The sequence below is a fragment of the Cynoglossus semilaevis genome, chromosome W (assembly GCF_000523025.1).
Source record: "Cynoglossus semilaevis isolate Cse_v1.0 chromosome W, Cse_v1.0, whole genome shotgun sequence".
Classification (NCBI taxonomy): domain Eukaryota; kingdom Metazoa; phylum Chordata; class Actinopteri; order Pleuronectiformes; family Cynoglossidae; genus Cynoglossus; species Cynoglossus semilaevis.
In genome coordinates, this window is record NC_024327.1 from 7,759,050 (window position 1) to 7,771,749 (window position 12,700).

Genomic DNA, 12,700 nt, shown 5'->3' on the forward strand with positions numbered 1-12,700 from the left:
CCCAGCTCCGTCATGTTGTCATGGAGGAGTGGAAGAGCATTCCAGTGGCAACCTGTGAGGCTCTGGTGAAATCCATGCCCAGGAGGATTAAGGCGGTTCTGCAAAATCATGGTGGCCACACAAAATATTGACACTTCAGGAACTTTCACTTTAGGGTGTACTCACTTTTGTTACCAGGGGTTTAGCTACTAATGGCTATATTTTGAGTTTTTTTGAGGGGAAAAATAAATTTACACTGTTATATAAGCTTTACACAGACTGCTTTTCATTGTGTCAAAGCGATGTTTCTTCAGTGTTGTTCAATTAAACATTATAATGACATCTCTGCAGAAATGTGAGGGGTGTACTCACTTTTGTGACATACTGTATGTTTTAATAAAGAAAGTTTTTTATGGTTGATCAGTGTTGTATTTAGTTAGGAGCGAATGAATGAATGAATAAACAAATGCTCCTTGTCATTAATTACTTCCTTTTATTGATCAAAATGACTTCACAGAGAAAGTTCACCTTATCGTCTATTTGCCTCATTGTTCTTCGTGCAGGTGGCTATGTATAAAGCACTGTTTAGAATCCATTTGGCCCACTTTAGAAGACTTTCGGGAGAATTCCTCTCTATCGGTAACGTTACGTAAAACCATGGAGGCAGTCAGGTTGCCGAAGTGTTGACATCAATCAGCTACTCGATCGGTCTAACACGATCACGTGTTGAACCGTGCCACCGCTCGCGAACCAAAATCTGATTACGCCCTGAAGAAACTATAGAAAATGAGATTTTTTGCAACAAACTTTTTGCTGTAAGTTTAACGTAACTCGTCTTACTAACTTCTTTTTTTGAAGTTAAGTTTGTGTAGTTCGCAGATGTCAGAGCGAGATAAAACGATAATAGGGTTCACCTAATGGCCTATAGGCTGCGAGGGACAATACCCATCAAGTTCTGAGCCAACCACAGTAAAGTGTGTACGTAGAATAACTACATAGCTGGAGCTTTAGCCTTTTACTATAACAACACAGCAGAAGAGAAAACAATGCTGTCCCAAACATGCGCAATGATGAGCAATCAAGTCATGGTCACAAAAAAAGATACAATGTATTATCAACTTAAGGTCAACTGTCTCTTGAAATGATACATTTTGTGAGTGCAAATGTCAAGTTTTTGTCTCTTATGTAACATACTGGAGTTTAGCTTCTTGTCAGTGCATGAGTTTCTTTCCTTAATTGTATTTCAGCTGACACAGTACAGTACAGCCAATTAATCCACACTGTATTTTGAAATAGTTTTGGTACCAAGTACTTCTGTCCACAGCTCGGTAGAAAAAATAAGCTAATGTTTTTTTTCCACCCTTGTATCATTTTACAAATTTTATTTTTGTTGAAAGTGTCTAGGTTTCAGTAGTAAATTTCAGAAGTACTTGGATTGTAATAATACTATTACACTGCCCTTTTGGAGTTACCATATGTCACCACATGACACTGTGTTACTGCATTTGATACCAACCCCCCGTGTTTAAATTAGTTTTAGTACTTCTTTTGATTGGCTTGTATTTTTGAACATTTTGCAGAAGTGTTCTCTTTACATTCACAACATATTTTTTTCACTATCCATGTTGTCAAAGGTGGTGTTGTTATATTTAAATAAGTTGATTATGGTAGTCCTTGGTGGAGATATTTCCTGAAGCTTTACCTTTTACTACATGCCATGGAAATTTACTACACACAGTACAGCTGCTTTTGTTGTGTAAAAGTAACCAGAGGAAAGGCAATTTCATGAGTAGTTGTTTCGATGCAGTGAAGATAAGGAAGCTGTTTTGCTACTGCCCACTGATTATCCTGTGTTTATGACCAGACCTCTTCTTCTTTTTCTTTCGGCTTTGTCCCTTTTTTTTTTTTCAGGGGTTGCCACAGCAGATCATTGATTTCCATCTCTCCCTGTTCTCTGTATCTTCTACTCTGACTCCAACTATCTGCATGTCCTCCCTCACTACATCCATATATCTCCTCTTTGGCCTTCCTCTCTTTCTCCTACCTGGTAGCTCCATCTCTAACATTCTTCTACCGATGTATCCACTGTCCCTCCTCTGCACATGTCCAAACCATCTCAATCTGGCTTCTCTAGCTTTTTCTCCAAACCTTCCTGTCTGTGTTGTCCCTCTAATGACCTCATTCCTGATCCTGTCCATTCTTGTCACTCCTAAAGAGAATCTTAGCATCTTTAACTCTGCCACCTCCAGCTCCGCCTCCTGTCTTCTGCCTATTGCTACTGTCTCTAAACCATACATCATGGCTGGTCTCACCACTGTCCTGTAAACCTTTCCCTTCACCTTAGCTGACACTCTTCTGTCACAGATCACTCCTGACACTTTTCTCCAGCTGTTCCATCCTGCCTGTACTCTATTCTTCACCTCTCTTCCACAGTCTCCGCTGCTCTGAACAGTTGATCCTAAGTACCTAAACTCCTGCACCTTCACCACCTCTGCTCCTTGTAGCCTCACTATTTCACTGTTCTGCCTTTCGTTTACACACATGTACTCTGTCTTGCTGCGACTGACCTTCATTCCTCTTCTTTCTAGTGCAAACCTCCACCTCTCTAGGTTCTCTTCTAGCTGCTGCCTACTCTCACTACAGATCACAATGTCATCTGCAAACATCATAGTCCATGGGGACTCCTGTCTGACCTCATCTGTCAATCTGTCCATCACCACAGCAAACAAGAAGGGGCTCAGGGCCGATCCTTGATGTAGTCCCACCTCCACTTTGAAGTCTTCTGTCCTCCCAACAGCGCACCTCACTACTGTTGTACTATTCTCATACATGTCCTGCACCAAACTAACATACTTCTCTGCCACTCCTGACTTCCTCATACAAAACCACAATTCCTCCCTTGGCACTTTGTCATATGCCTTTTCTAGATCTACAAATACACAATGCAGCTCCTTCTGACCTTCCCTGTACTTCTCCATCAACATCCTCAAGGCAAATATTGCATCTGTGGTACTCTTCCTAGGCATGAAACCATACTGTTGTTCACAAATCTCCACTTCCTGCCTCAACCTAGCTTCAACTACTCTTTCCTAAATCTTCATTGTATGGCTCATCAACTTTATCCCTCTGTAGTTGTTACAACTCTGTGCATCACCCTTCTTATGAATTGGCACCAGAACACTTTTTCTCCACTCATCAGGCATCTTGCCAGTCTCTAAAATTCTGTTAAACAAACCAGTCAGGAAATTTACTGCCACTTCTCCTAAACACTTCCATACTTCCACTGGTATGTCATCAGGACCAACTGACTTTCCACTCTTCATCCTCTTCAGGGCTTTTCTAACTTCATCCTTTCTAACCTGATCTACCTTCTTCCTACTAGTCTCTGGCTCCTCGTTTCTACTTTCCCTTTCATTTTCCTCATTTAACAACTCCTCAAAGTATTCCTTCCATCTTCTCAGCACACTTTCCTCACTTGTGATCACATTCCCCTCTCTGTCCTTAATCAACCTCACCTGCTGCACATCCTTCCCAGCTTGATTTCTCTGTCTCGCCAATCTATACAACTCCTTTTCTCCTTCCTTTGTTTCCAAACTCTCATACAACTCCTCATATGCCTTTTGTTTGGCCTTGGCCACTTCCCTCTTCACCTCCCTTGTCCTCTCTTTGTACTCCAGTCTGTTCTCTTCTGTTCTGTCACTGTCCCATCTCTTCTTCGCTAATCTCTTTCTCTGCACACTCTCCTGGATCTCCTCATTCCACCACCAGGTCTCTTTGTCCTCCTTTCTCTGCCCAGAGGACATACCTAGCACCTTCCTACCTGTCTCCCTCATCACTGCAGCTGTAGTCTCCCAATCATCTGGGAATATCTCAACACTACCCAGAACTGCCCTTACTTCCTTCCTGAAGTCTTCACAACATGTCTCTTTCCTTAGTTTCCACCACTTGATCTTCTGCTCTGTCTTCACTCTCTTCCTTTTTGTCACCTCCATCGTCATTTTACACACTACCATCCGATGTTGTTTGGCTACACTCTCACCTGCCACCACCTTACAGTCTCTAATCTCCCTCAGATTACATCTTCTACATAGAATATAATCTATCTGTGTGGACCTGCCTCCACTCTTGTAAGTCACCCTATGTTCCTCTTTCTTTTGGAAATATGTGTTTACCACAGCCATTTCCATTCTCTTTGCAAAATCTACCACTGCCTGTCCTTCTACGTTTCTCTCCCTAACACCAAACCTGCCTATCACTTCCTCATCTCCTCTGTTCCCTTCCCCTACATGACCATTTAGGTCTGCTCCAATCACCACTCTCTCTCTCCTGGGGATACTCTCTACCATCCAATCTAGCTCCTTCCAGAACTTCTCCTTTTCTTCCAACTCACAGCCCACCTGTGGGGCATAACCACTAACAACATTAATCATCTCTCCTTCTACTTCTACCTTCACACACATCAACCTGTCTGACTCTCTTTTCACCTCTACCACATTTCTTACATATTCTTCCTTTAGGATCACCCCTACTCCATTTCTCTTCCCATCTGAACCATGATAAAACAGTTTGTAGCCTCCTCCAATGTTTCTAGCCTTACTGCCCTTCCACCTGGTCTCCTGCACACACAAAATATCTACTCTTCTTCTCTCCATCACATCAGCTATTTCTCTACTTTTCCCTGTCATTGTACCTACATTCAAAGTTCCAAACTTCAGACTAACACTTCTATTCTTCATCTTTTCTCTTTTTCTCCTAACCAAACGCCCTCCTCTTCTTCTCTGTCTCTGACTCTGTCTCTGACCAACAGTAGTCCAATTTCCATCAGTGCCCTGTTGGTCAACGGCACTGTTGGCGGTCGTTGTTAACCCGGGCCTCGACCGATCCGGTATAGAAATCGTTTTATTGATCTGCATATTTGATTTAGCTAAACGTTTTACGCCGGATGCCCTTCCTGACATGACCAGACCTAATAATTCTTATTCAAGATAACCTAATGTTATCTTGTTGAAATTACAGTTAAAGGTGTAAAGGTAGATTTGCTGCTGTTCACTGAGAGGCAATTGTCTACATGTTTGTTGTTTTTTACAACAAAACTCCTGATTATATTTAATTTTTTATTGCAGATATGAAATGCTGAGTTAGTTAAAAACATGAACAAACCCAAAATGGCCACAGGGTAAAAGGGTAAGTTGTTTAATTTTTGTCTAGTGAAAAAAACCCAAACTATTTCACACACAGAAACACTACAGGGGCCATGACATATTGTTCATGTGTGTTTCTGTGTAAAAGCTACTCTGTCACAACCGTCTGTGTATGTGCTGTTTCCGTAGGTTCTCCTGCTGAGATTCTGCTGTTCTAATATTTTAACATTTAGCCTTCTCAGCACCTGAGATTTGCCCTGCAGTTTATCATCTTCTCACGGGGTATGTTATATTTTAAATAGCTTCAATATTAAGAGATATCCTCTCCTGTACAATGACTAGGAATCAAAGTTTTTTGAGATGAAATATGACATTAATAATTTTAATGGATTGAGTTAACTGTTATGTGTTTTGAGTGCCTTTTAAGGCGCTAGGTCACATTTCAGTTGTTTTCATCCCCCATTTTTTTCTCCTTTTTGCCATAACTTTGATGTTATATCTGTTCCCTCTTTTTTTCTTTTATGTCCCTTTAAGGACATGGGAAAAATTCTGTTCCACAGGGTACAATCACAGACCTTTGATTCTGTTACCAGAGTTTGCTGTTGCTGTACCAACAGCTGACCTCTGACCCTGTATTCCCATCCATGGACCACTGAGCTAGGTTCATAAGAGGAGAATCCGTCTTTGTTAAGGCTCAGTTTTCATCACGACTGAATCTGTACTGATTCAGCACTGTTTAATTGATACTTTGATTTGAATATCCCTGTCCTCTCTGCAATAAAAGACAGGACACCATATTTTTTATGAACATTGTAGCTGTAGGGGCAGACATTTTTCATCTCAGTGTCATCCCGTTTCTCAGAAGTCTATCCACTGTGTTGTTCACCTTATGTTTATGCGGATATCTCCCCACCTTCCTCACTAAGCTTTGCCTCAAGGGGATCTTGGCTGTTAATTTACACTTTATTTACCAAAACTGGTCAACCATGTCTTTCCAGATCCGTTGAAATTTTTCTCCAGCACAGTATGAATGTTATAAGAGCATTAGTTATTTGCTCAAAAAGGTCAAAATACTCTTCTCCTCTTTTCGTTGTCTTTGATGTGTAAAAAAAACCTTTTTTTTCTTTGTACATGCTGTTGTAACGGTGTGTTGTGACAGATTGTATGTTTCTGCAGGAGAATAATAATAAAACCAATAAATATGTTATTTGCAGTTTTTTCTAACTGTTTTAATGAGTTTATGTGTTTTTATAGTGTACCAAGTAACTCAAGGATTGTGATGCTTCTGGGCCAACTGGAGAGGATGACTGGAGAAGCTATGGTCAAGGATGTTGAAACAGCTCGACAGGTTACTGGAAAGATACTGCACCTCATACAGACTCAGGGTGAGAGCCTTCACAGACACACACACATCCATTTGTTTTGAATATTGAAAAAATCTGCATGCTACATTTCCTATTATAGATAATAATAATATAGATAATAATTCAATTAAACATTTCACATATGTCTCTGTGTACTGTGCTACTAAATGTAATGCTGCAACGTGATTCAGGTGTTCTGAGTGAGTTTTCTTTAGGTCCTCTAGGTTTAACTTAAGTAAATGTGCTTTTTTCCCCATGGTTTTATTTTGACATTAAAATTATATTATTATATTATTAAATTATATGTAATCTGAATGAATGTAAGAACATATGGACAATGGATGTTGAACCACATAGAAAGTACTGACTTTCTCTTTATTATCTTTGTCATTGTGATTTGAATACTGTTGTCAATTGTATTTTGACTCTCCTTGTGCATTTTTCTTTTATTGTGACTTTTCTTCATATCTTGTCACTTTTTACCAATAATGAATTGCTATAAAAGTTGTAGTTAATCTTTTATGACTGATGGACACAGTAGAAAAGCTCCTCTCTGTGACCCTGTAATGTCCCATATCAGCTGGTCCTCACACAGCTACTACATAGCTGATTGTTGTAGCCTTGTTGAAACCTTAACTCGGAATGTGTATGAGTGTGACACGGGTTAGTGGAAGTGGGGGCAGACTGTGACCCTGTTCGTGGTAACTATACACCAACAGGACTGTGCTATACTCTGGTCTCATGTTCTGAGAAGCCGAGAAAAAAACAAGTTAATTGCCATAGAAACAACGATGGAAACAAAAGTCAAGTGATGTATGTGGCAAAAATGTAGTCTAATGTTTAGGAAGGATGAGGCAAAATGATTCACAAACCATAAGAGTTTCAGTTTATTTTCTGGGAGAGAAACAGGGATGCACCGATACGTATAAGTATTACAATACTTTGTACAAATGCTCGTACTTGAAAATATGTGCTGATCCAGTGACCCGGAACTTTATGACCACAAGCAGCTGTGGTCAGCCAGTGTTATGTGTCTAACTCCTTTAGTTCATGTGTAGTTTGTTAACATATGTAGGACAGCAGTGTCAGCAGTTTAAAGGTTTTTTTAACATCAGGGAGGTTATCGTTATTTTTCAACATTATATTTATATGTTATATTTATATTATTTTACATGTTATATTTATATTATATTTACATGTTATATTTATATTATCTTTATACAGTATGTTCTGAGGCGGGCATGCTAACCGCTACACTGGAACTATGGAGTAAACAAATTATTATGCACTTTTAGTCTGAAATAACCTTCTGTTAATGAGAAGGAAAATAAAATGCACTTACATACTGTTTGTGACCCTATTGCCCACAGAGCTGTGACACCTGTATATGTTGTGCCTGTCTCAATTATGTGGTTTCCCATAGGGATTGTAGATAAGCTTGATGAATCTGATTTCTACTTTACTAAAAAGCAGTGTACTGTAAAATCAGTTAAATGTCTACAATTCAAAAATTAAATTTCAAAATGGTCACCCCCTCCTCCCACCAACACCACCACACCGCAACCGTGGTGTATCTTTTTAAGATGTGTCCTACAATTCCTGTTTTTTCTTTGAAGAGTTTTTAAAAGTATGGAATGATAGTAATGTTTAGGAGGTCACTGTGCTCTGATGCATGTGTAAAATATGTGTGTAATTGTGTTATGATAGCAATGACATTAATAATAATACAGAAAAACAAAATACATAATTTAAATTTCAAATACTGTATAAGCTGCTGGGTTACAAATAAATAATGGACGATAACATTTGTAACCTAAACCCTATTTGGGATGGAGAGTTGTCAGAACCGTATTGTTAACTTCAAAAAGGCTAGCAATTTCCTAGCTTTCTAATTATAGGGCAAGAGTAAAGTTTAGGTAGAAAAGGAGGTTGTGAAAGGAAAAAAGAACAGAAAGTGATTATGAGGTGTTCATAAATCTTGTTTGTCTGCATGGTTTTGTAGAAAAGAATTGATAAGATCATAGTTGTAACGTCTGGTTTCTGTACATTGTGTCACACAGTACATATATAACAGCGAATTATAGTTAATCTTAACAGCTAGTTGGAGTAGGAGTTGGAGTTGTTTATAAGAGGAAAGACTTTCAAAGCTGTTGTCCTACAGGTTGTGAACACAGCCCATAAAGTAAAAATTAGTCAAAATGGAAGAAGTTGTAGACCATGCTTTCAGGCTCTGACTTTGCTAAAATATCTTTAAAAAGTGCAATGTAACAATGACTATTTCTTTGAGCCACCACTTTTTATATTCAACTCAATAAAACGTTAACAAACACTATAACATGAAGTATTCACATGCCATAATTTTACCATTTAAAGCCATTATACTCCATAGTTCATTTCCAGATCAGACAATTCAGTTATTATAGCAAAGACCATTTAAAAAGAAGCTGCATATATTATACGATTGAGCCAAAACATGGCTATAGTTCCTGCATAGTGGTATCACAGTAAACCTTTCATAATTATAAAAAAAATATGAAAAGACTGAAATGTGTGGTTTAATTTCTGAAAAAACTAATGTGAAGGTGGTTCATGTTGCACTGCTCTTGCAATGATATTTTTTAGCATTGTAAGTGGACAAATGCCTTTCCTCAGTATGTTTCAGCTTCTGCTTTACAGATAGAAATAAAGTATTATACTACTGCTACAGTACTACCTAATACTTTTAGAATGCTTAATACTTCTGCTTACAAACTATGTTTTTGTTTCAGAGAGGAGTGGGAGAGAGGTTATGTCTAAAGGTTTCACTGGCATTGAGGTCATCCCAGTCTTTATTTATACATAGATTATACAATACAGCAACAAAACTACCAAACAAGATCAAGTCTGTGCCAATGACAAGGTTCACTTTACGCACGCACGCACGCACGCGCGCACACACACACACACACACACCTATAATCTGAAACAGGTTATAACACTTCAGTAATTTTAACTGATTTTCAGTCATGTTTGGTTAAAAGTTTAATGTTTGCCCTGATTTTAAAGTTTATTTTTGAGGGTTAAAAAAACCTGATCAAATGAAACATAACAAAGCACACGCTTGACAGAGAAATAATTATAAAAAATGTCCTAGCTGTTGAAAGATGCATGAGGTGTCTATAACAGGATTTACAGTGGTTTTTAAAATCAGACACCCTTTATATAAGATATGCTTATATATATGCTATAAACAAACATACTGTACGTATATATAAAATCCATCCATCCATTTGCTTCTGCTTATCTGTTACCGGGTCGCGGGGGCAGCAGTCGCCACCCAAATCACATTGCACCATACCAGACCCCCAAACCTTCCTGCGGGTGGTGAGTCCACTGGAAGGTACCAACTGCCCTTGGGATTCGAATTTGTCCAGGAGGTGAACCCTGAGGTTCCACACCAATGATAGAGACATTGCCTCTGGGCCAAAGCGCCACCGTATATATAAAATATAGACTTAAATATGAACTTGTATGACTATTTGAATAATCTATACAAATATAAATGTATGTATATGTATGTGTGTAAAATGTAATTCTATATTGTGAAATAGGTAAGTAAAGCAGTCACATTGTTTTTATTTGAATGTGTAAGCATATTTTAAATTTCAAACTGTTATTTTAGTGATGCATTTTAACCTGACATTCACAACTGAGTGAAGCTCCGGTAATGTTATTTGCATCAAATTGGGAAATTGTGCATGTGCTGCTTACTGCGGGTGAGCTGCTTTATAATTTGCCTAATTTTAGTGCCAGTAATTGTGCTATCAGTGATCGATTTGGGAGGTAAATTGTTAATTTAGGAAAATTAATTTCCCCCTCACCAATAAATCTTTAAAAATTCAAATGTTTGTCAGCATCTCAGGTTGTTTAACGACTAAAAAAATGTTCAAATGCTGTGTAGTCCCACACAGAGCCTTATCACCTTCTGTGTATAACAATTAATTTAAAGTTCTTTACATTGCAAGTACAGTAGTCCACTGTTCTTTATATATAACATTTATTATGTATGACCACTTACATAGTTGAACACTCACTTTGTTTTCTCTATAGATTAAGGGTCCAAGCACAGACGTGGTACGTCGTACCTTGTTGAGCTTAATGAATTAGATTATGACTTGATTGTTTTGCTTGTCCATGTCCATTCTGTTCCATTTTGTTACACCTGAAATATGCTGTAGGACAGGGGACCCTAACCCCTGGTCTGGTGACCGGTGCCGGTCTGTAGATCATTTGGTACAGAGCCGCAGTGGGAAAATGTACTTCAGTTTTACTAATTTACTTCATTTAAAAGAATCCAGTCATATCCCTTTACTCTTTTCATTCAAAGATAATCTGACAATTTTTCAAAACAGCAGGTCATTCAGACTCTGATGCTGAGAGAATAAAGTCTAAAAGTTGTTTTAATTTAATGATCCTTCAATGATGGCGCGGTATTACTTGTCTGCAGTAATGTCTGGCGGACCGGTCCTTAGTACAAAAAAGGTTGGGGACCACTAGTGTAGAGGACAATCCTGGAACAAGAAGTGGTTGATCCATAGTTGTCTCCTGTATACTGACATGACAGCCTCTGTGTTCAGACAGAAAGTTTGAGGGAAGGCACGTCTGACTGGAGCTCTGAATGTCACCGTGAACTTAATGAAACAGAAACCACAAAATGCCAAACTGCTGCTGCCCTGTGAGTAACCACCTGTGAGTAACTGTGAACTTCATAATTCAGTACATTTCTTCAAATATTCCCTGCTGTCTTTAAAGTTAAAGTCTCTGTCAGTGTTATTCATCCTGGCTTCACTTCACAAGTGTATCTTTGTTTTCTAGCGGTCAATGCTATTTCTTTGGGCAAGAATGGTGTGGTGGAGCTGATGTTCAAGATAATTGGACCATACAGCAAAAAGAATACCACTCTGATCAAGTAACTATCAGTTTTCTCTAATAAGTCACACAAACATCAGCTCTTGGTAGGTCAGTATATTTGGTGATTCTGTTGGAACATTTATTAAAGACAAAAGGGCAGACATTGACAAATATTATTTTATTTATTTATTACAGTAGATGTGGGGAGCTGTTGTCCTCGACTGTGGATGTTGTCGGGTGATGGAAGTAATACTTCGAGGATCTCCTCAATTCCACTGACACGCCTTCCGCAGAGGAAGCAGAGGCTGAGGCCCACCCATCTCCTGCGCTGAAGTCACTGAGGTGGTCAAGAAGCTACTCGGTGGCAGGGCGCCAGCGGTGGATGAGATTTGCCCTGAGTACCTAAAGTCTCTGGATGTTGCAGGGCTGTCTTAGCTGACACGTCTTTCAACATTGTCTATGAAGATTCTCAGTCATCCAGGTCATGGTCAAGGTTGAAAAATTGTTAGGCAACTGGATGGGAATTTTCTAAAAGAAGACATTTCACCTCTCATCCAAGAGGCTTCTTCAGTCAAGTTTGCCATCAAGTTCACCAGAGAAGATGTGAAAAACAAGTCTTGCATTCCTGGACTGTGCGGTTCACACCACAGAGGACAGACAACTCAACATAGAGGTGTACAGGAAACCAACCCACACAGACCAGTATCTCCGTTTTGACTCACACCACCCACTGGAGCACAAATTAGGAATCATTATTCCCACCACCAACAGAGGTAAGATGAGAGAACAGGGACACATTAGGACAGCTCTCAAGACCTGTGGCTATCCCAGATGGGCCTTTTTAAAAATGAACAAAAAGAGGCCCACAAAGAGGGAGGACAACAGGAGGGGGAATGTCGTCATTCCATACATTTCAGGGGTTTCAAAAAAAATTAGGAGGATCTTTAACCAACACCAGATCCCCATACACTTTAAACCTGGCAACAGCCTAAGACAAAAAGTGGTTCATCCCAAAGACAAGACTCCAAGAAACAAGCTGGACAATGTGGTTTATGCCGTTCAGTGCAGTGAGGAGTGTACGGACCTGTTCTTTGGGGAGACTAAACAACCGCTACACAGGCGCATGGCCCAACACAGGAGGGCCAACTCCTCAGGACAGGACTCAGCTGTTCACATACACCTCAAAGGCAAAACCCACTCCTTTGAGGACAACAATGTACACATTTTGGCCAGGGAAGACAGATGGTTTGAGAGAGGGGTAAAAGAAGATATTTTTGTCAACCTGGAAAAACCATCACTCAACAGAGGAGGTGGACTCAGACACAA